The sequence below is a fragment of the Zonotrichia albicollis genome, chromosome 1, assembly GCF_047830755.1.
Source record: "Zonotrichia albicollis isolate bZonAlb1 chromosome 1, bZonAlb1.hap1, whole genome shotgun sequence".
Lineage (NCBI taxonomy): Eukaryota > Metazoa > Chordata > Aves > Passeriformes > Passerellidae > Zonotrichia > Zonotrichia albicollis.
Window position 1 is genome coordinate 48,113,487 of NC_133819.1, and position 25,922 is coordinate 48,139,408.

Consider the following 25,922-nt stretch of genomic DNA (forward strand, 5'->3'; position numbering starts at 1 on the left):
ACAATATAAATGTGACATGAAGAGCATTCATCCTGTGCCTATTAAATGTACCTGGGAACAAAATCTGGCATGAAACAAGGATAAGCATATGCAACTTAACTGAATATGTGCAAGATGATAACCCAGAGAAATGGATTCTTTTATTCCATCATATGCCTGGAATAACTACTAAAAACTGAGGCAAAACACAGATGGATAACTCACAGAGCTCATGGGGTGTATACAGCATAACATGGAGCAGATGCAACTAGGACTGTTCACTGCACAAAATACAAAGTATTTGCAAATACTCGTGTCACACCAAGAGGTACAAGATGAATTACATTGCTGATGTAACAGCAAACTAGTCTCTCTTTCCTGATGTGACTTCTTTGAGTAAGATTAAGCTTGGAGAATATTCACTCCCTGACCAAAAGAGATGGCATTTGAAACAGCCTCCTCCAGAGTTAAAATGGTGTGAGGAAACACAGAAAGTTCACATGGAATGAAGTAGCCATTAGCACAGGTGGCCTGACAAGGCACAGATGTCTCTGAAAGCCTTTGGCTGAATCGTCACCTAAAGATAGTTCTAAGCCCAAGTCACACTGTGATTTCACCTTTAATCTGTGAGATAATGCCACCACCTTTGGAGGCTACACCAGTAGAAGAAAACTCCGGGACATCTGGAGGACAGATGGGGTCAGCCCTCCCACAGGCCAGCCAAGATGACCATGCTATATGTCTGCCACACAGCTTGGGTGTAGTTCAGTGCCCTGGTAAATTCCCAGTCCAGTGTGGATTAACGTTAATCCACCAGTCTTTTTACAGTAATTTTGCGAACACAGGCTCCAGCAGAAACAAAAAACGTAGCCAGCAACAGCAAATTAATTAGAAAGCATCAGAAATGCTTAGTAATGCCTAGATCCAGAGCTTTATAGAAGATAAGGGTAAGGAGATCAATCAGTTCCCCAACAACAACTATCTTGAAGGGGCAATGTTTATCCTCCCTGACCTAGGTGGTTTCACAGCTGTAGGGAGCTTCATAATATAAGGTGCCATCCAGGCATCATTGTAATGGTAACATATCTTGAACCTCAGTGGCATAAGCAATTAGGGGGAAAAAAAACCCAAAAACAAAAAAACCCAACCAAAAGACTCTTCCCAAAACTGGCATGACCAAAAAAACCCCATTGAAACATAAGAACATCTACTTGTAATAGATCTAATTCAAAGCATTGTTTTCCAGTGCTAGACTGCACTGTGCAGTCTATTTTTTATCCACCCTGCTGCTTTGCAAGGTGGATAAAAAATAGGTACAGGAAATATAAAAGACACGTCTATGAGGTTTGTGTAAAAACAGGCTATTATGTGGATATAAATTATTTAGTTTGGTATTTATTAAGTACCTGTAAAGTGCTCAGTGCTAGTCAAATTACAAAGAAAATTATGTTTTGCTTTAAGAAACTGACAATCTAAATGACAAAAGGGAATAGATAAGATGCAGCAAGAAGCCAGTGATGAATGAAGAATATTTTGCTTGTGTTTTGGATTTGATTGCTTCCTGTCAGCACCTCTGAGCTAGAGTTCTTGCTACAGATTTGCTGACAAGCAGGCAAGTGTGGTGGAACAGAATTTGGTAAGGCAGCACAGAGAAAGCCAAAGTCAAGATGAAACAAAACCCAACAAGCTTGGAATCACTATTAGTACAGTGACAAGAAGCATGAAGGATGCCTTAAGTAGTCTGAAAAAAGTGTATGATGAGGATAGAAAACTGAAGGACCCAGTACTTAGAATATAAATTTCAGACAGAGCTACTGTAAGAAATCTCAGCTGAAGCTGCTGTAATGGCAGAAAAGTAGACCAGAGCAACCCTGCTTTGCAAAACTTTTAGAACATCCAACATGGCTATTCGGGAGACTCATCTGGTGATGAAGAAATTTGGTGTCAGCTGCTTAGTGTAATGCAAATAGTTATGCAGTTAGGAAAACAAAAATCAATCATTTTTATGGCAAACCTCTCAGCCTTGGGAGTATGTTCATTACTAGAGGTCCAACATGTCACATTTCTTTACAAAGTTTGTAAGAGAAGTAGCCAAGACTTCCTTTGGCAGTGTAAAAGCAGTGCTGTCACAGATGGACTTCATACAAATGGGGTTTTGTTTTATTAATAAATGTCTTTTTCCCCTCTGCTCTGAAATCCTCCACCTATACCAGCTTTATTCCTTTATCATCTTACTTAGAAACATAAGAAAGAACAAGACATTGTTTGTTTGTTTTCTTTTCTTGATAGGAGACTAGATTTTCTCCAGTTTGGTGGTACTCCAAGTGAAAAGGACAGCAGATACACTCTTGGTTGGCAACTTTACAGGGTGGCTTTTTTTTGTTTGTTTGTTTTTCCATAAACCACTTCACTGTGCCAGCTTTCTGAGTAACCTCAGAAAAAATATGCTTTTTCTGACAGATGACAGCAGAGCGGAGTTAATAAACAAATTAGACCCATATGAAAGTGTGATTCATACGCAATGTCACAACTCCAAAGAATAAGGTGGTACATGACTACCAAAGAGGCCATCACCACACAGATTCACAGAACACCCAGTTGGAAGGGACCCACAAGGATCACTGAGTCCAACTCTTAATTATACATGAGCCTTGAAATGATAATTACTTCTGAGACTTTCACAAAGCTTCTTCCAGTTCTTCAGCACTTAACAGTAGCTATAAACTCTTCTAGGAACAGAAGAAACCCTCTTATAATGGAGCATAAAGGTCTAGCATGAAGCTAAGTTGAACAGAACCTCATCCCCTCACAGCACCTCATACACAAAGTGGTATCGCAACATTGCACTGAAACCACATGAAAAACAGAGTTTGAAAAGTTTCAGAAAAGTTCAGTTTTCAGGCTTTTCTTTTTGCCTTAAAAACCGCCAAAAATGCAGAAAGATGCAAGCAAGCACAAAACTCTGTTATGGTAGCAACACTGTTACTATAGAATGTACAAACCACTGTTTCCTCCTAAGTCTGGCTACGGTACAAAAGGTCGGTGGCACGCACTCCCGTGGAACAGTTTGCACCGAGGATGAAGGATTTGATAGCTGCCCTGCTTCAAGCAGCAGTGCAGCAAGGGGTTTAAGGCAGGCAGCAGAAGTGCTCTCAGCCAGTGTGTGTAACAGATCACACCACTAAAGGATTTTCATCCCAAAACCTTGCGTGCGTGCACTCGGAGCGAGGAGCAGCTGCTGGCACCACCAACCAGAACAAACCTCAGTGACAAAGGGGTGTCACATCCAGAGCAAGCAAAATCAAAACACCACACACCACACAGAAAAGCTTATAAACAAAGCCCTTGCTGCTTCCCCCTTCTCTCTCCCGTGCTGGTGGTTTCATGTCCAGCTCTGGGGGATGAAAGGGATTACTGCAGAAAGCCAGAGACTGGCAGTGTGACAGGGCTGGGAATAGGAAATCTTACGGACATGGGAGACCGGCCTCGGTGACTGACTCAGCTTCTGACCCACTTACAGAACTTGGCCAAACTGGTTTTTGGTGTCACTGGTCCTCTCCAGACTCTGTATGACCTTATTCTGTATGATCTTGTCCAATTAGGTCAACATCTTCAAGGCATTGTTAATTCTGGTGAAAAACAGCCTATAGGCTTGAATAATATGCTGGTTAAAAAAAAAATTAAAAAAAGAAAGAGGGCTGATTTGCTGATTTTACTGGAATCTGCCATGACAAGAATAAAATCATCTTTTCACTTAAATAATGAAGAATACCCACACAGTTAAACCTGTTAATATTATTTAAAAATATGTACAGCTGGAAGAGTGGCATGTTGCTCTCATTCACAAGTTTGCTTCATCTTTACTGACGCCTACAATCTCCCCTATAGGTCTATTTACAGAGGCATTTCTCCCAGGGGCCAAGTTTTCCATTCATGTCCCTCCTTCCCCCTTCTCTCCTGCTTTATCCCCTCCCTCTAGCAGAGCCTTTCAGTCACATTAGGCAAAGCATTTGTGGTGTGACATGGGGAACGGATCCAAGCCTCCAGCAAGCAAAAAAATAAGCTGAATAAAACGAAAAAATTTATTTTTAACCTGGATGGGTTCCCAGACTCAGCTTATTCCCCACCACAACAGGTGTATCAACACACCTGGGGAAGAAACTGAGCAAACCAAGCTTCAACTCTTGCTGACATAACTACTGCTGACAAAGTCAAACGGATATATTAATAGGATAAGGACATTTTTGAAATATTAATACTGGAGTGGGGGTTCTTACACGGGGGAAATCTTTAAACATCATAAAATGGACTTAATACATGTTCCTTATGTTGTTCACAGTTTCCTTTGCCAGTTTGGCTAATTATACGATATTTAAGTTTAAACATATGTTGCCTCCCTTGCAGTGAATCCTCTCCTCCTACATGATACAGCAGTGAAGTCATCTTGCTGACTTCAAGTTGAATCCTGCACCCTCTTCAAGTAGGTGGGCATTTTTAGCTTATCTGGAAAGCAGTCCAGCCCTGGGAGCATGGCAGGGCTGGAATTCTCACTGCAATGAACCACCAAGAGCTTGACCACAACAAATATCCTGAAATACGTACTCCAGATGCTCTGTGCATAAGAACCAGCAGAACTTCCTTCATCCTGAACATATGGCTCTTAAAACATGTAAGAGATGCTCAGGATGCATCTGCACTGGAGTGAAAGGTGAACCAGCAGACCAGAGACTTTTAATCTCCATCCTTCTATACCATCACCAACTGACTTTAACACTTTGGGTTTTTTTCCATAAAACCAAGACACATAAGAAATAAAGAGATTCCAAAAGTAAGAAGTGGCAAAAAAAAAAAAAATGTATTTAGAAGGGCAAAAAAATCTTGCAGCCCTTTACTAACTTCCATGTGCTGCAGACAGGAAAATCTCTATCAGTTAGTGCGTTCCACATTACAACAGCCTTTAGCAAGCAGAGAAGCAGAGCACACCACAATAGCTGTGTTTCATTAGCTTAGCACAGCAGAGTACAGGATTTAAAGGGAATAGACAGCGGCTGAAAATAATTGCATTAAATTAACATTAACCCACAAACCCAGAAGAGGCATATAATATTCAGGACAGCTACAGAAGCGGTAACCCAGAATTAATGTCTCTGTAAAAGATGAACAATCCTGCTCTAACTGGGATTCAAAATCCTAAAGGAAGAAAGTTCACCTCAAATAGTGTTCCCTTAGGTGGGGGGGAAGGAAAGAAAGGAAAGCACGGCCTAGTTAAAAATATCAGTAGGTAGAAACACAAACTGTAAAATGATGTGGTTCCCAAAGGACTGACATTTTTTTATGGTTAATACACGTATTCCTACACATTCCTTCTCAAAAATGACTTTGAAATTAAATCTAATTTTAAGATCTCTAAGTGAGATGGACATGTGAGAATTTAAACATCTAGGGCAGAAAAGACAAAACCTCAGAGATTAAAGCAAGAAAGGCAGCTGGGACTGGAGTGGACTAAAACACAGCCAAGAGTGACAGCTATATTTCAATTGGTGAATGTACATTACAACAGTCCATGAGTCTTGATACTATAAGGGCTTAGAATAGAAGAGTACCATCAAAAAAAGGTCCTTAATTAAGCTAAAGTGTTAGGATGGGGAGACACAAACTCAAGGGAGCATGCTGTGCTCAAAATGAAGAGGAAATTCATGCTAAACATGGGGAGGGGGAAGTAATTACTTAAAGAATTTGAGCGATACTAACTAACGGCACTTACTCATTTCATCTGTGAGCAGGCACCAGAAGAGAGCCATGGCACTATTGGCCAGGAGGAAAAACAAGACCCCCACGTTCTTTCTCCCAGCACCAGCTAGAAAAGTCAGCTTGGTCAGGCCCTTGGCTAGCTGCTGGTCAAAAAGCAGAGCTAAGCCACCAAATGAGGCCTGAGGAAAGTAATAGCAGAAGCTACCATCAGACCAGCTCTAAGACCCCATTTCTTGTCTTGATAGCCCCTGACCATCTGAATTTACATAGTTCCTTCAATTGGAGATAAATTCTGCCTCATAAGCAAGCCAGCATTTGGAAACAATTAACATCCTATTTCCATTAACCACCATTTTCTTCCCTTCTGCATCCCTGTAGAATTTTAAATATTTATAAAAATGCAAAAACCAACCTGTGGACTTTACTGTTACAGTAAAACTTAGCAACATGAGTTTGTGCTTTAGGATGTTTTAAAGCTCCAAACAACTGCCTATCAAACACAAAATTAATTTGCAATCCATCCTTAATGGGCAATGTAAATTTCTTTTTAGTTGAGCTCTTCATTACAGCAGGATTTTATAACTGTTCCTCTGTGTTTGTCTACCATCTGCACAGCACTCTTCCATATGGACACACAGTACCTTTTTTTTGGTTTTGTTAGGTCTCCTTCATTAGCAATATTCTTTCATGAGCAGAACAGGACTGCCTAAAAATGTCTAAAATATAGTGCTTCCTTGGAATTTTGAAGTTTTTAATGTTTAAAGTGAGTGTTTGCCACTATTTTTATTTAAACACTTTGATGAAGTTGCTAGAGCAGCCTGAATCTCACTTATCTAGAGGTTTCTACAAATTCTCTGACAATGAGGCTTTGTGTAAAGTCACACACTTCAGAGTAGAAGTCAGGTAAGTTAAGAGATGACAATCTAATTTTAGTACAAGTTTTGGCTTTCAGAACTTTCATTTCATTTTTCCTTTATAAAGCAAAATATTATTTGCTCTTACATTTGTCTAACCAAAGAGAGCAAAGAGCTTCCATGTCAGCAGCAGGGTTAAGGCAAACCCATCTGAATTCCTGGTGCAGGTCTCTAGCTGTTTAATAAGGTTCACCCCAGAACTTTTCCCTTACAATTTCTGCTCTGCCCAGTTTCCTACTTTCAAAAACCTCTCTGGACTTTGCATCTTCAGGACTTCTATTGCTCTATGGACTTGGTTTTATTGAGCTGACAGTTTAAAAGTAGAGTAGAAAAGGAGAAAAGAGACACAGATCCCAAACAAAGAAGCAACAAAACCTGTTGCTGTTTCTTGGGGTACCAAGCTAAAACTTCAGAGGGTGGCAGGAATGACCCAGCTCTTTCAAGCAGCAGATCTGCTTGCTCTCCATACCTAAACACCTTGCCAGCAGAAATCCATCCTGGAGTTTTGGCTTAGAATGCTGGAAACACCAGTTATACCAAAGGTTTTCTTTTATATGTGATCTCAGCTAATACTTCCATTTCATTGCACAAGATCTCCTTTCAGCCCTAGCAAAACACAGCATTTTTGATCAATATTATCTTTAAAACTTTTCAAATAAATAACTGAAGCTAAAAAACTCTATAGCTGTTGCTATTCCACTCTTACACTTCCATCAGTTATTTGCATAGTCATTCCCACTCTGATTTAATCATTCCTTTCATGACTGTCTAAGTCTACACTGAAAATGAGAACAGTAAATCAAACTAAGCACTTGGCAGGCATGCACTGGTGAGATCACAGCAAGATCCTGGAATAGCACAGGCACTCTCATATGGAAAAGGCTTGTGGAGTTCCCATGCAGTTCAAGTAACCATCATCTGACTCAATGAGCAACACCGAGACGGACACAGCCCTCTGCGGAAACCGGCTGCTAACGGGGTGAGCACGCAGGCAGGGAGGTGGCAGAACTGGCATCCAAAGCTTCTCAACTGATGTGTCACAATATGTGATCTAGCCTTACTACTGCATTAATAAAAGCAGCACAGATCAGGGTTTTTTTATCTAGCCACACAATGAAACTCAGAGGTAAAAAGTCAGAAGCAAGAATATGACATCCTCATTAAAAGGTAAGCCTGCATACACAGAGAGGGTTTCATTTCTCTGCCTTTCAGTTAAATGAAATACAATGTTTCATGAGGTAGAAAAACAAGGTCTTGTTTAGAAAAGGTGTACTTGGCCCAAGGAGAATCACAAAAGAATTACTTAAAATGTGTTTGTGATTCATCATGGTTCAGTAACTTCTCATGAATGCTAATGTGTTTCAGAGAGATAGAAAGGCTTGTGCAGGTGTGACAGAAACAATTAGTCAGTTATTAGTAAGTGCTGGCTTCCCTTGCAGCCAGGCTGCTGGAGCTCCACATTACCTGTAAGCCTGCCAGTAACTCTCCTCATGCTCCTGATATTTAGAACTGCCAAAGAGGCAGGACAACAAGTTAAATCTGCAAACACTCATTCCTTCCCCTCATTTTGCCTGCCTCCATGACAAAATTTGCACTTGAAGTAAAATGCTACATGCTTAAGACAGTGTGGCTCCTCTTCAGGAGTAAGTGTAAGGAGAGAATCTAAGTTTATCCACAATAAACTAAACACTTGCTCACTGCATTTCCTCTCCAAGACCTCCTAAAAGGTGCTTATTTCAGAAGAAGTATACCTACATGGATCTACCTATATAGAGTAGAGCAGACAGCTTTGTTTAAACTTCAACTACTCCCTCCACCAGGAGCTTTACAGCAAGCAGTAAAACTTTATTCTCTTTTAGCACTCTGGAGATCTACTCATTTCCACAGGCCTTGCAACAACATTTAGAGAAAATTTTCAAATGTGTTGCCTATTACCCTGATATCTGGCATCCTTTCCTAAAGCAGAAGTCAGAACAGCATGGAGGACTGTTTAATTTAATTTCCTTTCAGCTTTTAAGAAAATACGCTAAGATCCCTTAATTACAAATTATGTTCAATGCTTAAAAGGCTACCCTCCAACAGATACTTAGGAAAAAAACCTCAGCATTTTCTGAGAGCAACAGTATAATCCAAGCAATCATGCTCCAACAGCAAGCCAGAGATGTGTTTACAGCAGCAAAGAACAGCCTGGCTTTGACTCTGTGTCTCACTACACACCCGAGACACTCAACTGCTCCAGCATAATGTTCATCCTCTCTATGAGGCAGACATCACAATTTTTGTAGCACAGTGAATCTCTGAAATGAATAGCAAATAATTCACTAGTGGCTGAATTTGTTAGCTATACAAAATTCTCAGGGTCAAAGGCCAGTGAAATGAGATGAAAACCATTAAGCCAGCAGATTTCAGATTCTTTTGATCAAGAACACAGCCATATGCCCGTGCCTTTATCCAACCACAGCTCCAATTAAATTTGCAGGAACTCAGTTTTTCATCTGGTTTAGTGGCTAATTTCTTAACATTTACTACCACTGAAATAATAAGCATAGACCCCACTGTGCTTTATACTGCAGGTTTGCACACATGCATGTGTGTGCATGGATATAAAAGCCAAATATTTTGATTAAAAGAATGCTTCCTGAGTGCAGCTTACAATCTCTTTTTGCTTAAACAGCAAAAATCTTCATAGGAAGGCTTTCCAAGCTGTTCAGAAAGTAGCAATGGTCAGAGGCATAGCTGCAGCTGCACAAGATGGGTGCTTCCCACCCCACTGATCTGACCTGTGCATTTATTTTCTCCATTGTTATCTATACCTGTAGTGCAAAAAAGAATATGACCCATATCTGTCTTGGTTTGTGCTGAATTGACAGGAGCAAAAGTTAAGTTCATATTTAATTGTAATTTAATAAGAATCTTTCCTGTCTGCACGCCCACTCATCCACCTTGAAGGACCCAGAATAATCTAGGATTGGCCTTAAAAGCTCAGGAGCTTCCTTACTCCCACTGCATCCTTATGGTAGACAATCCATAATGCTGTCTGCCAAGGACTCAAACGGGATCTGCAACAGCAGACAGAAAGGATGGAGAGGGAAGAAGTAAAAAGAAAAAGGAATAAGAAAGGCCAGTGGCCATTCTGAAGCACAGCAGCCAGTTTGTATGTCCCTGACATGCAGGACAATCCAAGGTGTCACTTGGCTTCACTACTCTGCCCAGAGGATGCAAAACCTGTTACAGTCCTGCCCTGCCACCAGCTAGTGATCCTGCATCCAGCTGGGCAATATGTTATATAAAAATGAGCACGTGTTAGAGCTGTGGAGGACTGAGGAATACTTACCTAAGGAATGTGCCATTGTGTTCTGCTTTTCTAACTCTTCAGTCAGTTAGAAGTTACATAATGGCACAGATATTCAACATCAGTTTCCATATGCCTGACAGACTAAGCTCACGTGACTTTGTGTGGGGGAACCCCCCAAAGTTATATATCACATGGATTTAAATTACTAAACTGAAACACTGAAGATCAAAAATTCCCTTTTCAGGCTTATCTTGCAGGAAAGACAGGGCCTAAATAAACTCCACAATACCTTCCCCTCCCCTTTGGGGGCCTGCTAATGCTTTCCCCTTCTACTTGTTTTATTTCTCTTTTCTCTTCCTTCATTCAACCTTATTCTACCATTATCAAAAGCTTCAAGGAGCCAGAATGTTTTTTCTGCCATTTCTTTGCAATGCCAAGTTCTGTCTTTCACTTCCAGTCTTGGTATCCTCTCCCCCCTCCAGTGGCCCTTCCAAAACTATAATCCATTCTTTTAAGAGCTGCATTTTCTGTTGATAGTGCCAGAGGCCAGGAAGGCTCCTGGCAGTACAGTTCCAACAAAGAGTCTGAAACTGAACAATATTTAGGGATAAGGAAGTCCATGACATGGTTTTTAAAATAAGAATAATAATAATAATAAAAAAATATGCCTCTGGCATTGGCAGCTTTTAGATATAAACACATAAAATTTCCCTTCCAAAGGGGCAGGTAACGTACAACGCTTTTCACCAGCAATGAATACCTGCTCCTCCTACCTGCGTAAAATGCTCTGCAGAATAGAAGTAAAACACATTACATTGGGGATTCATATACCCACAGATGTAAATAACATTCCATTATTTATAGTCCATTTCTGCAGAAGCAAATAGTGACACCAGCTGCTACAAATTTCTTCTCTTCTAACAATTGTGCAAGGTGAGCCATTGACAACTGCAGAATAAAATTATTTTTTGTCAGAAATACTTTAAAATAACTACCGCAGAAAGACACGTTATTTTACGCCAGTGTCTCAGCAACCCAGTCTTTTTGTCTGCAAGGGTAATAACAGGGAAACTGCTGCTCCTCAGACAAAGTTGCTCTACTAACACAAAATGAGAGAAGCTCCTTCTCTTCCTAAATACTTGCTCTGCTTTAGCAGCATACCAGTGGGAAAGAAGCAGATAACTTCTTCCCTTGAGGTGTCCAGATTGTTCTGCAAATAGCAAAAGCCTTTGCAATTATCACATGTATCACACCCAGCTTTCTCTGATTTCCTGAGTTCCTCAGTGGGACCAGAAGTAGCTGAAGAGCAGTTTTAGACCATAGAAAGGAAAAAGTAACTCTGCATATTTTAAGTCTGCATCAATTTCTTACACAATTCAAGGAAGGTGCCTTCCTTTCTTTGACCTTAATTTTTCATTCAAGACTTTGAGCACTGAACTGTGACTATGTGGACAAATTCTCTGCACAATGTTACACACTGCTCACAACTGAAGAAGCAATGTTTACAGCACTGTGTAACTGAGATAATTCTCTTTCTTCTACTTCTAAAGGACAAACTCCAGAGGTTTAACACCTCTGTACTGAGTGACATTATTTTAGCAAGAGAAACTGAGTTGGGCCAGCTGTTCAGGATTATTTGGTTAACATTTTTAGTGAAAGTATTATGGCAAGTTATTACCAGATTTTATTGTACAAGATCAATAAAACCCTTGCACAGATTTCTCCATTAAGATAGCAAAAAGCTACAGATTAAGTTTTTCTTTTGAAATAAACAAAACAAACAAACCCCAATCCAAACGCACACATAAAAACCCAAACATCCAGAGGTTTTTTTCAGTTTTAAGTGTAGATATCTCAACATGAAATCAGTACGAATACAAAACGAAAAATCATGGAGAATGTCAAGGGTTAGTATTTTTCATGAAATCACATTGCTACTTCATGGTCTTTTACCTATGGACAACCCTTATTACAGAACAATCTGCTCTAATTCAGAGAGCAAAGAAAGATGGTCCTTCACTCATGAAATCTAGATATTTCCAGAGAGTCTTTATATACACTCCTTTAAGAGCTCATGCCAGTTGTCCAGTAATATTTTAAAACCACCTATGTTCATTTCAATTGACAAAGTGCCTTCTAAACCATTCCTTTTTCTTTGACTTTATCTTCACTAGGCTTTGTGCCACCATCAGAGTAAAAAATGAAAAGAAAAGCAGATTTCTCAAACTGAATTTAACACTTTTTAAACACTTTTTTTGCCTTTAGCATACACTAAGAGTCTATGAATTTCTACCTAAAGTTGATATATAGGTTTATTCAATAAAAATACTGGACAGTTAAACCTAAATAGAGCTGCCCTGAGCTTTTCCCAGTGTCTGGTGGAAATTCCACTATATAATTCAATAGATAGAGTAGCTCAGTTCTGCCTGTATCTGAAAAAAATTCATTGCAGATCTTTTCTGCCCTGTTTGGCTAAATCATCTCACCAAAGCACTACAATTATAGCAGGAACTTCATATTACAATCTAGCACATATTGTCCATGCAGTCCCTTTGGAAGGCAATTCCCAGCTTTTATTCAGAAAATAGCTTGCAAATATATCTCTTTGTGTCTACATTTGGCCTACCGTCTACTCTTATATTTTTAAATTAATGCTGAGAAGATGCTCAAAACAACCTCCAAGTTTTCTAACCACTTCAGGTTATCTTCATCAATACAGAACACAACCTTGCCTTGCTCCCACTTGTAACTTCTCCTATAGAACAAGGAAAGATGAAGTGACCACATTGACCAGACTCGCCTTCTCTTTCGGTAAATACAGTAAATGAAGAGATTTTGCTGCAGCACTCGCAAGCTAGAATTTGACTGATTAACTCTTTCTTCCAGTAGTATTACTTTTGAAAAAAAAAAAATAGGCCATGGAGTTCAGACTAGACGATCTTTAAAGGTCCCTTTCAACCCAAAGTGTTCTGTGACCCATATTGATTTTTAACAAAGATATTTTTCTCCCAGGTTTTCTCTAAGTCATGTCTCTTGTCCCATGTAGTGTGCATATGAAATGACAACACACATGGGCCACCATACAATACACATGCACCACAACTCTCTTTCCCATTGGCTACTTCTGACAGCACAGTTAATTACGTGTATAGCTGTAATTATACATCCATAACTAACACTTGTCTATCTTGACACAGAGAAGGCTGCTGGAAACAGACTGGGATGAAGAAGCTAGAAGATGTAGAAGATATTTTATGAGCCCTGTCAACTGGTGTTATGCACTTCGTACCAGAACTTGCACTGTGTGGCACACCTGAATTCCCCTCTCCCTATTTTCTTTTGGAACACTGCTTGCATTGAAGCACTGGAGGGCAGCCATCCTGAGGATGCACTCACTCAGGGCACCAGGCCTTACCGGAGGCAAAGACCAAAACTACATTCTTCCAATATCAAACCAGTGATTTACAATGTCTCTTCCATCACGTTAAAACTACACAGTTGCACAATGCCATTCCACTACAGTCACATATCTCATAGACAACTTGTAGCAGGAAACACTGGACCTCCTAGGTACTGACTGAACTCAAAAGCAAGACATCAGCAGTATGAAAATTGACTCAGGCTTATCATTCCCAAATTAAATTAAAACTACTGGTTCTCCTAAATGGCTCCAAATTGCCAGCCTGAGAGGCTACATCTCGTTCAATCCACATCCACAGCTGGGGCTTCTTTGTTGCAGAGGAGACAGCTACCCACAGGACATTCTCTAAAGGGGGCCCTCAGCTCTGAATTTCAATAGATCAAGAGAAAAAAGCCTCAAGACAGGAAAGCAAGGCTTATCCCCTGAGCCAAGCTTATGAAGGCTAATGGACACAGCAAGAACAATTAGTTGGAAACAAAGGACCTATAGGTTGACTTAAGTTTGATTTTCTAGTCTTGCTTGGTGGACTATGTACTGATTTAGGGGAGGGAAGTCCAACTGCTTTTTCCTTTATGCCATCATTCCTTTAATTAGAAAACATAGCCTATAGGCTACAGTTGGTTTTTTCAACCTTTGTATATTAATTATACAGAATTAATTCAAAGCTAAAAGCCTCTCCATCTCTAGAGTGAAAATAATAGTTTTACAAAATTTAAGCAATTTGGAACATACAGAAAAAAAATCTTAAAACCTACTGGTTTAACTTCAATCCACACACCACTGAATTGTGGGTGTTTTGATCCCTCTGGCCTATAAACTGGGAGATCAATGTAAAATCCCAGTGCAAACAGCCCAAGACTATTTTATTTATACATTTGTATCAAAATAGAACTCGAATTCCAACTTGGATTTAAAATTATGCAGATTATTTTTTTCCCTTCTCTCTCAGCAGACATTTCTCCTTTATCATAATGTGTCTTCTGAGTCACTTACAGCTGCAGGGGATGAAGTCTTTGCAACCTCTGCTTTCCAGAAAATCATCCTAACACAGCTGACACAACCAACTCGTTACCCCAACACACACCCAGACACTTTCAACAAGCTAAATTCCTAAGGTAGCTGAAGGAAAAAATAGTCTGCTATTTTTAGCAGGTCAAGAAATAAAAGCCCAGACTATTGGATATTTTAAAAGTTTATGGAAGATGCTGTACATGGTTACATATTAAGGCTAATCCAAGAAACACAGACTGAAATCACCATTTTATACAGAGGGCAGAACAGATGCCCAAGTTTCCACAGTTTGTCCAAATATGTCAGAGAAAAAAGCCAGGACAGAGAAAGGCTCAGAGCAGCACAGGGCAGTGAGATTATTTTTCTCTTTCAAAATTGCTTTCCACATTTGCGCTTTTAGAAAAGTTTCAAATTTAGCTCCAAAATATGAAAATCAGTCCTTTCAAAAGAGATCACATAACTGACCTACTTCGAACATTAGTTACAATTAAAGAAAAAAGAAACAAACAAAAAACCCTGAAAAAACAATTGTTTTATTTTTTCAAGGTTGGAATTTTTTTTTAATGCCCTTTCCCTCCTTTTCTGGAACTGGCACTAGCTGTCAAATCTTTATTTGTCATAAATATGGTAAAAATCGTATTAAGCAGTCCAAAATGAAAAAGATCTTCTCATTTTGTTTTGTAGACTTTTTGGTTGACTGGCTCCTTTTTCTCCCCCTTTCTCCCTTCTCCTGAGTAGTTACAACCACCACACTAAATGTGTCTCCATTGGTCTCCAATGGAACTTCTAACTTGTTCAGAATTTCTGCCCTTATTTGGTTTTTTTTAGAAAAAGAAGATTAAGCACAACAAGAGAAGTTATGCATATCTACAGAAGAGATTTTAGACCTACATAAAGTAGAGCTCAGAATTAGACCCCTTCATCTAGGCCTGAATTTTGTGAGTTTGATGACCAGAAGAGATTTCGGGCTCATGTGTGAAGAGGGACAGTGGGAGGTGGGGTGAAAAGGTTGATAGGAGGAATGTACTTGAACCACAGGGGGTAGAGCTTCAACAGATGAGTCTGCTGGTGCTTGAAGGGAGGAGAAAAAAAAGAAAGCTTGGGAAGGTAAAAAAAAAACAAGACAAACACCAATACTCCATCATTTTAACAGCCTAGGGTATACCAGATATCTTTTCCAGAATCCAAGGACAAGTACTTACGTTTAGGAATTTTTTTTTCACTTGGTTTGGCTCAGTGCTACTGAAAAACTTTGTCCAAAAGTCCATGTGCCGAGCCAACATTTATTAGGTTTCAATTTCCAGCTGAAGCCACAACTGCTGCTATGAAAATTAATGTGGCAATTGTACCAGAAAGCAAAGCAATGGAAAAGACTGCACTGGTATGTAACAAGTACATTCACTGGCACCAAGAGAAAAAATTGTATTATATCAACCTGTGTCATAGACATTTTTCTCTTCTCATCATTAGAGAAAAAATGTGCAAATCAAATTTATTGTTTGGCCAGAGGATATTATATGGATAGTTATAAATTCCTCATCACCCAACCTCAGTGGATTACTGCCTGTCCTAAAATATGAAGCAGCAATTTAAAGAGTAACCCCTGCTATGTTGCCATCAACAAGATTCAGTGAAGAATACTGCAAATTGCCAGTCTAGCCAGTCAGAAAGCCTTAACTGCTCACATGAGATATCTTTGCCAAAACCCATGTATCCCTCAAACTTCTGCTGGACTATGTGATAAATGTATGTTGGCTGAAGAGGATGAAAAAGGGGCAAGCAATAGTTTCACTTCAGCTACAGATTCAAGAAGCAGAACACATGCATGTACTGAGAGTATATGAATAGTTAATTAAAACAAATCTGAAAGATCAAGTCACCATCAGAAGGATTACAGATGGCTTTCAAGTCCACAAACAAATGCACGAAGTATTTACAGCATGCGCATGGTCACAGGAAAGGACAACTACTGAATTTTATGGATGTTTCAAATAGACTGCATCAGGAGACCTGACTCTTCCCATTTTTACCATGAGGCTGACAATGAGCTAGAAGTAAACTACCCCTGAATAGCACCAGTCATCTAACCTTAGACAACACACATAAAAATCTCAGCTGAAGGAGGTAAGTTGAAGCGCTCACAGCATTATTTGAGCCTGTTGTCAAACCTTGCTTATCCCTCCTCTTGAAAAACTTCAAAAGGTTGGATGTATGTGATATGGGTTGTCAACTTCATACATTCTCATTAAGAAAAATAAGGTTCACAGGGAGAATTTTGTCCAGGCTCATGCACACTCGGATTTCCAAAAAAGGTCTGGCAAATTAGATAATCTTCCTCTGCTGTATTAAAGAATGAGAGTTTAATGCTATCACATCTCCAGAATCTGAAGTTCTTCTAACAGCAGTGACCTGTCCTCCCTTTCAGTTGAAGCAAGCTCAACAAGAAAAAGAGCCAGGTTATTATGTGTGCATCCATGTAGCTGATAAGGAAATTATACCATCTCTGATGACACAGAGATGTCATAGACAGATGACAGATTTCAGAGACAGATTTACATTTCCTATGCCAGCCATAAATTAGGTATGTACAATAAAGCCTTTGAGCTACAGATTTTAAGAATATAGGACATGATACACACTTCAGGCCACAGCTTTTCTTGGAAATCTTAAACAGAATTATTTATGTGAATAATAACCTGAGGGTTCGCAGGATAAAGAACTTAAGGACTGGGCAAAGACCTTGAAATCATGAGAGTTGAGATAGAGATAGATAGACACCAAAGAATAAGGTACCAAAGTAGAAGTGGCAAACATGGAGGAAGAAGTTACAAGGAAAGTTTAACTCAAAGAAATAAAAATCAGAAGGATAGCAGAAGAAAAAGAGAAAACGCACACAGCCAGGACACATATATAGTTTTGAAAAAAACCCACTTGGGAATAATTTGTTTTCCTATTTTCCACCCTGTTACACCTCCCTCTGCCATCCCCAGCCTCTTGACTCAAGATGATGTTTCACAAATATTTTAAATCAACTTAATTCCATCTGAAAAGGGAAGTCTTTCCCCTAAGCATTGAGTTGTAGCTCCCACTGCCTCCCTTCTGCTAGTGCTAGCTTCTGTGGAGTTTTGCAGTGCTATTTGACTGTAAATGGAACACAGCAGAAACAGTAGTAAGAACACTTAGGGTCCCCAAAGGTGGTAAGAACAGGTCCTTTATCATATTTGCATAACACCTCCAGGTAGTATACTCAGCTTTCTAAAGAACTCCATAGCCTACTCCCTAGAAATGCACCAAAGTGAGTTCATTTATACATAAACTAAAACACTTTTCTATAGGGGATCCCTACCAGCAGTACCCACAAGTCTTCATTGCAGTGTGATTTACTGCAGAACAAAAAAACACCTTGTCCCCCAGCTTCTTAATTAACTTCCCTCTCCTGGCAGCCATTGACAACAAGCCTGCTGCAGGCAAATCAAATACACTGGAAACCTGCCATTAGGGAAAAGAAATCAATGCACTTCCAAGGGTTTGCAAACAAGCACCACGTGAATCCCTGTTCACCTTGCTCTTGAGTGCAGGCATGTGCTTTACAAAGCCATCTGCTCAGCAGCCTGAGAAATCAGTGCCTCACTTACTGATGGGCACCACACGTATAGCACCAGCCACTGCCAGCCTGCCCAGAACACAGAAGTTTTCCTCTGTCAGATGTGAAATGGAGAGAAGAGGAAGCATGCTAGCTATCCCCTGGAGCATAGACTTCTCATTAATATTCCTCTTCACTGTTAACAGTGATCAGAAAACAGAGAAAGCCAGCAGGAAGGTTATGACATTATCTTCCATCTCTCTTTTGTGTCTCACCCTTTCAATAATGAAGGATCACACCACAGAACCAAATTCTTGCAAACAGCTTGATGCAAAAATGCTGAGCAAAAGATAGCTCTGCAAGTTTGTGACTATTCTTCCATTAGTCTCTCTAAAACCATATTCATGAAGTTTATTTAAGTGTCACATATATATTATCACCTCTTCGATCAGTACTATCAAATGCTTGCCAACATTCTGACTTCTGCCAATTGCTTTTAGTTTCTCTTTCTTTTTCCAGTGCTATGTTTGAAGAGAGAGGAGGAAAAAGAAAAGAAAAAAAAAAGTGACTGACTTGAGTAGAAGAAAAATTATTCTAAATCCTTTAAACAGTTGCTCTGTTAAATTGACACAAGTTTAACAACGTGTACTTGGCACATTCCTATTGCCACGAATACAAGAAACTTTTAAAAAAAACCTCACTCAAAGCAGGGAAATCTTTTAAAGATACAGCACATACCTTGCTGAACAGCGGTCTGATACCTGTTACAAAGCCATTTGTAGATTCAAGTGTTCAAATAACAACAAAGACAACATAACTGTAAAGGCTTTTTCTTTTTCTTGAAATCTTCTTTTTAATAGAATGATGACTGAATGGGGAGTCAAATCTCACCAACCTATTCTCACTCAAATTGTGCATTCCAGACAGTGCAGGGACACAGCAGAGGAGAAAGTCTACTAGGCCCAGGTATAACTGCGCAGAAAAATAACCAGAACAGACAACAGTACTTTTGCTTGATTCAAGGGTACATGATGTATCCCAGCTCCCAGGGTTCCTAAAATCCCATCACCTTCTACAATGTGGAATGTTCTTTTAATCCAAGGACATGCTGCACATTCACAGCACAGCATGACAAAGAGAGCTTGTAAATTTTAAAGAGATTGTTTATTTCAAGGAAACTGACTATCAAGTGACAGCAAAATCTCAGCTCGAGAGGAAAACTGTACTTCATGGCCTCATTTAAGTCCCAAGCAAATCCTTATTTGACAATTACAGAATTAGAAACACTGCGGCTGGCAATACATCAAAATAAAACAACAACAACAAAAGCTTGTTATTGGAATAAGAGAACACTGTATGTTAGTGTGCAGGTGCACTGGCAGAGACCTGGGGAAACCTTTTCCTAGTAACACTTAAATCTATAGGCATTAGCCACTCACTCCATCACATACTGAAGCCATCTAGAGTATCAAAAGAAGAAAGCAACAAGTCTTATGTGTGAGCATGGGAGCTCTGCTCCCTGTGTATCAACATGGAAAACATGAGATCATATTTCAACATCACTTTGTAGGCAGGACATTGAGATAACCCATGTCTATGAGCCCAAACCTTAAAATCAAAGAGACTTCTACTAGGTAGACAAAAACAAAGAGCGGAAGGAAGGGTGGAGCGCCACGTTACTCTTGATCTGTAATTCGCTACCTCACAGCGTTGCTGTCAGGAAGCTCAATGCACACAGCACTGTTTCAGCAACAGTTACACTTTTACGCACCATAATAAGCTGTGTTTCATGAGAACCAGGGTAAAAGGGCATTAAAAAATAACTCTGTAGGACAACACAGTATGTCGCATCCAAGCAGCAAGAATACAGAGTACTTGCTTTTAAGAGCACCAATGGTCAGGTTATATAACGACAACTGCAGAACTGCAGATACTTTTGGTTACCAAGACTGCTACAAAGTAAGCAGGTAAGACTTTTTCCTCTCCCCTCAGCAAAATCTGTCTGAACTCTTTACCTAGTATTTTTTTCCTGGCATATGGAGAATATAAGGAAAAATATCAAAATGGTAAGTATATAAACCAGTTTTCTTTCCTCTAACCTCCCGACCCCCCCATCAGCAAATTGTTTATTAGAACAAATCCTCAGACAATGATACTCAAAGCAAAGCTGCAAACTACAGAGAAGGCAGGTGCATTGTAGTGCGCAGTGAGTTTCAAAGAGATTACAAAGAGAGAGAGAAAGAAAGCCATCTACCCCTGTGCAACCTTTCCAGTATGAATAAATTGTGATTCAGGTTTGCCTCTAGACGAGTCAATTCACACGCCCAGATCCACAGACTGCACTGACAGTATCTTTTACTAATACCCATTTCACATCATGTTCCTGTTTTAACCATACTAATCTTTCTTTTCTCTCACTAGTGAGTTTTAAAAGCTGCTGCAGCACTTTTAACAGCTTTATGACGTGTGTTAATGGATATTTTGCTAACAGTACACAAGAGGGACTTTTACCAGCAAGCTGTCACCGCTGCTGTTCCTCCTCCTTATCTGGTTACTGGTCAACAGATTAGATCCCTACCACCTACTTAGACAGCTAAAAAAAGAAAAAGGAAAAAAAAAAAAGAAAGAAAAAAAAAAAGTGGGAATCAGGGAAAGAGAACCTTCAAAGAAAGCAAACTTGCAGTTCAAATTGGAAGAACTTTATGTAAATTTCAATGTATTTTCTTTCCTCTGTAATATTCTGCCTAAGCCACTCAATCAAGCAGGAATGACATGGAAAGAATGGGACTAATGCGAACAATGAATGATCCATAAATGTCTGTGAGATTATATAACTGAGGATGAGATGGCATGCATGTGTGTGTGCATTTGGGGGAAAGGAGGAGAAACAGACAAGGGGAAAGAGGAGGAAACAATATCCCCAGTCACTGATACAGGACTCAGTACAGTTCTTACTCAGTTTCCCTCTCTTCCCAAATGACAAATATTTTAACCAAGGGCAATCAGGCAGCTAAGGGATGAAAGCAAAAGAAAACCTAATTGCTAATGAATACACTTCAAAATATCCCTGGCTGAAATTGCACCATAACTGCAGTATCATGAAACACAGCTCATAGACAACCATGTTTATACTAAAGCAATTAACACACGGTACATTTCCTGCACTGTTATTATCATTGGCATTCTCTCTGTGTTTGTTACACATTTAGAGCCTTGGCAGGTTAAGAGATATTCTTATAAAGTTAAAAACAAAACGTTGCTGATTTGAAATGTACTCACTGTTATTTTTCAGGAACTCCTATATTTACTTTACACCATTCCCAGGGGAGAGCTGAACAGTTGCATTAGTTCTGCAAGGAAAAGATATTCAAAATAAACTTTGCAAAGGCTTTGAGCCAAAAAAACTTTACAAATGTAACTTTTTAGACCCAGTACCCACTTGCTCTAAAAGGCTGCTCTACAAGGCTTGCTCTACTGGGGCTTTGCATAATCACCACCCACATTTCAGAACAATCATTTCATCTGAAATTCATCAGCGGTTTGATCACTTGTGTGAGCACAAACTTAGGAAAAGGAGCACACGCGCCCCCTCCCACCCCCCGAGAAGCTCTCGGCTGCCGGGTCGAGGGGGAGGCATGCCCTCGGAGGCGGCGGCTGGGTACCAACGCCGAGCTCGGCGCTGGCTGCCTGCGGGGATGCACTTGCTTCAAAGTTGAGCCTTCTCCTCCCGAGCGGCGCCCGCGGCGGTGCGGACACTTGCTGCGGCCGCAGTCTCCGCCCGGGCCCGACCCCGCGCATTAACCCCCGCGGGTCCGGACGCGCCGCTGCCCCGCACGCCGCCCCCCGGTGCCCCCGGTCCCGCCGGCCCGGGGGAGGCCCCGCCAGCACTCACCCCCCGCGCCCGGCGGTGCGCGGCTCCCGTCCGCTGCCCTCGCCAGCGGCCTCCGGCCACCAGGAGCAGCCGGTGGCGGGCAGGGCTGCCCGGGGCACGGGAGGGGCTGAGGAGGGGACGGAGCGGGAGGAGGTGGTGGCGGAGGAGGAGGCGCCGGCGAAGTCGCGGCGGGGAGGACCAGGAGGCTGTGGCGGCACGGCCGGGGGCCGGCAGAGAGAGCAGGGCGGCGGGAGGAGCCGCTGTGCGAGGCGAGGCGAGGCGGGTCGGGCCGGGCCGCCCCCCCGCCGGCAGCCGCCGTCCGAGGCCCCGCCGCACTGACAAGCACAGCGCTGCGCTTCCTCTTTCTCACAGCCGCGGCGGCCGCCCCCCGCCCGCACATCCCGCCGCGGGGACCGGCTCCGGGCTCTCCCGGTCAGGTGCGGGGCTCGCCGGCCGCCGGCCCCGTCCCGTTCCTCCTCCCCGGCTGCCCTGCGCGCCCCTCCGCGCTCCCGCAGCGCCCGGCCAGCGCCGCTGCCGCGTCCCCGCTCCGGACCGAGCTCTCCTACCTCCGGCGTGGGCAGCGTCCCCCGCCCCGAGCACAGCGGGGCCGCTCGGCCGCCCCCGCCGCGGGAGCCGCGCTCTGCTCCGTGCTGTGCCGCCGCCTCGGTGCGGTGCGCTGGGCTGCCCCCGGCACTATCCCATCCCGGGGCTCGCACAGGCACCCGCCGCTCTCACTTCCTCTTCCTTCCTCCTGCTGGCCGGGCCGCGATGTGCAGCCCCAGGCCGGCTGCCGGCGAGGGGTCCCGCGGATCGGCAGCACCTGCGGGCGGGGGGCGACACCCGCTCCCGCCCCCGCCCGCTGCCGCTCCGCTTCCCCCGCGCGGGGGTGCGGCTGGCGTCCCTCCTCCTGCAGCTCCTAAACGAGGGATCCGGGGCTACCTCCTTGCCTTTGGAATAGCTGTTCGTGTTTTGATGCCGCTTTCCTTCCCGGAGCGCCGCGGCCGCCGAGCAGCCCTGCAGCGGGCACGCTGCGGCGCACGTCTGTGTGTTCGCCCCCGAAGCGAGCGAGCCGCCGCGGGAGCCCAGCCCAGCCCGGCCGGGCCGCTCCGGGCCGGGACCCGCCGGGAGGGGGCGGCCGCTGCCCCGCTCCGCACCCCTGCCCCGCTCCCGCTCGGTACCCGCGGCCGCCCAGGCCCCGGCGCTTCAGCATCCCCGCGGCCCGCCAGCGCCGGCGAGTGACGAGCGCCCAAGTCGTGGGATTTGCTCGCTGGAAAAGTCAAATATCAAATATCAGTTCTCCGTCTTCCCGAAAGAAAAATGATCAATAAGCTTTGGCTTATTTTTCTTTAGCGCCTTTACCCACAGTTACTGCGTGAACTACACAGGGTATGTCACCCTGCAAACCATCAAATTATATCTTCTAATACCAGACAGTGAGGGTGGTGTTTTCCTTATTTTTTTTCTGAAGTCCTGTACATTTCACTTTGACAAGAACTGATAGCCACGAAGCCTGCTTGTGGTACAGCAACTTTTATTGTATGGTGTAACAAAATTTACTTATTGTGAACTATCCCATCATACATGAAGACCAAAACCTACAGAATTACTGATTCTAATCTTGCATATAATTATGTACAAGAGGATCTTTATGCAGGGTAATAATCCCAGTGATTTCCCATAAAACCACTCTTCTGCAACACCCAAGTCCTCAAACCACAATAACGCTGTTATGCATCAGCTGATATTTAAGAGGCTCATTGCTCTGAAAGTCCCACAGCTGCCTGCTAGGATTTTATACCCAGCAGAATTGCTGTGGGCTTTCCAGAAGAGGAAGGAGACTTCTTTCCCTCCTTAGGCTGTAATGCACCATGACAGCAATACACCAGATCTAAGCAAACACTCCGTGTTAGTTCTGAGCAAATACGCCGGTGTGAGGCAATAAATGGCATGACTCACCTGAGTCACAGATGACTGTTTTTATAGGACTAGAGCAGAGATGCCACTAAGTGACAGGGGCTAAGAGTAGACCCCAAAACCATGGAAGCTCCTTTTCGTGCATGAAGAAACTGCCTGCCTGGTTCCCCCTCCTCTGGCAGCTTTCAGGCGGTGTGTGGCACAGGTGACAGCAACGAACACTGGGGGAGCTGGGCAGGAAACATCGCCATTCTTCATCCTAAAACTTCACCATGGCAGCATTCCCTTTAATCAACGAATATTTTTCTAAAGCCATTGAGTTTTAGGACCTCCTTGAGCACTGAAATTCATGGAGAAGCTGGACTTCACATACGGAAATGAACACACTGGTTCCTGCGCTAAATATACATTTTTAATCACATTTTCACATTGCTTTATTAAACAACTCCAACACTGAAAACATGATATCCGTATGTGATATATTTCTTATTAAATATACTGAAAACACTTATCAAACCATCTCAAGAGTTTCTCACAGATGCAAAAGTTTAATTGAAAGAGGGATAATATTCACCGCAAGCAAAGGGTGATTAAGTTTGCATTTGAACAGTTTCCATAATCCTGAGACTTTTCCCCTACGTTTGTTACATGCATTTTGGTGCTTCACATAGAAACCAGAGTGTTTACAACTTAGAAAAGGGCATAGTAAATACAATACCAGGTGTGCAGGAGAATAATGTTTATTTCATTTTCCAATATTGGCTCAGTTTTCCAGTATGGTCCCAGGGGATGTAAATATACAGATATACGGTGTTAGGAAAGATATTTGGAACAATATTAAGAGTGAACAATATTTAAAATGCAAAATTTCATTCTTCGTGTTTCAATTTTCTCTCATGCTCAACAACAAAAATCATTTAAATTGATTTCAGCTGTATATTACCATAATAGTTGGATTTTGAACAGTGCAGGAGAATGGTAATTTACCAGTGCTATTGTAGCACAGTTTAAAAGAAAACTTGTGAAAAGAAAAATTCTACTAGCTTCTGGAAAAAAAATTCAATACAAAATTCTACTGCACAGTTCAAGAGAACAAGCTAGAAAACTGGAAACCTTCTCTTTATTCCTATTCCGATCTAATTTCCATAGTATGGCAGCCATTACACCAAGATTGGGATTACTTTTGGTCTCCAAAAGTCCAGGGAGCCTCTACTCAGGATAGATATGTACAGAAGCACTAGGCTGCTATGGTAATTTCCTGATTTATTTAGTAATAGTCTCTTTTCTGATGTCTGTTACGAAAATCCACCTTAACTTTACAGCTGATGCGTTTACAGCCAAAATCAGAGTGGATCATAAGACATGGGCATAATATGTTTGCCAGATAATTCTAGAAAGCCAGAAGAGGGAGTGCAGGAACAGAAAACACCAAGAATGAAGCATTTTAATTTGTGTGCCTATTTCAGCTAAAATCTTAAAAAGACGTAAATGGATAGATAGATAGATAGATAGATAGATAGATAGATAGATAGATAGATAGATAGATTAGATAGATGGGTAGATAAAAGAATTTCCAGGAAGAACTAGTGCATGGCTGTGCTGACAACAAAGATATTTCAGGATAGCCCAGTGGGTGCTAATCACCTGTAGAAACCCGGCCTGTTGAAATCTCCCCTTGACTGACCCCAAAACTGTAGAAATCATCAAAGCCATTAGTCTCTTCTGACAGTGAATACCTTAGATCCTGAGATAAAAGAGTTCCTGACAATTTTTGAAGAAGTTTTGTTATAGGACTTCTGGCCAAAACTTTCCTGATGCAAAAATTATCCAAAATTGCCTTTGTTACATCCAATAGGAAAGATGGTTGGATTTTAATGTGCTTAGAGGCTTTATGAATACCAGTATTTTAATGGTATATAAGTATTTACCTACAGAACCTTGTTCATAACCATTAAAACATACCACAATGCTGTCTGTGATATAGAAACAAAATAAAGAATCATTATTACATTTTTACTTTTTAGAATCCACAGATAAATTTCCTTTTTTTAACAATACAATCTATTGTGTTTGAATGAGAATATTTTGTCTATGCATATGTTCATTTTGTGAGGGTTTTTTTTCCCCAGGGGAATTAAGCCCTGGGAACAAAATATTAAAACCATGCTTATTGGGCCACTTCT

General features: G+C 41.7%; 1 protein-coding gene across 3 annotated transcripts in view; it reads right to left on the bottom strand.

Annotated features, from left to right (window-relative positions):
- ELMO1 (engulfment and cell motility 1) overlaps positions 1-22,533 on the bottom strand; it is a 301,543-nt gene extending 279,010 nt beyond the window's left edge. For 2 of the 3 annotated variants that reach the window (XM_074540487.1, XM_074540461.1), the window contains exons 1-2: positions 22,392-22,533; positions 21,234-21,304 (exon numbers count right to left, since the gene is read on the bottom strand). The gene's annotated coding sequence lies outside the window, so the exon portion shown is untranslated. Of the gene's footprint in view, positions 1-21,233; positions 21,305-21,846; positions 22,083-22,391 lie in introns of those variants that run through there. The other variant, XM_074540470.1, reaches the window with a different exon arrangement.
- Positions 22,534-25,922: the final 3,389 nt, after the last annotated feature.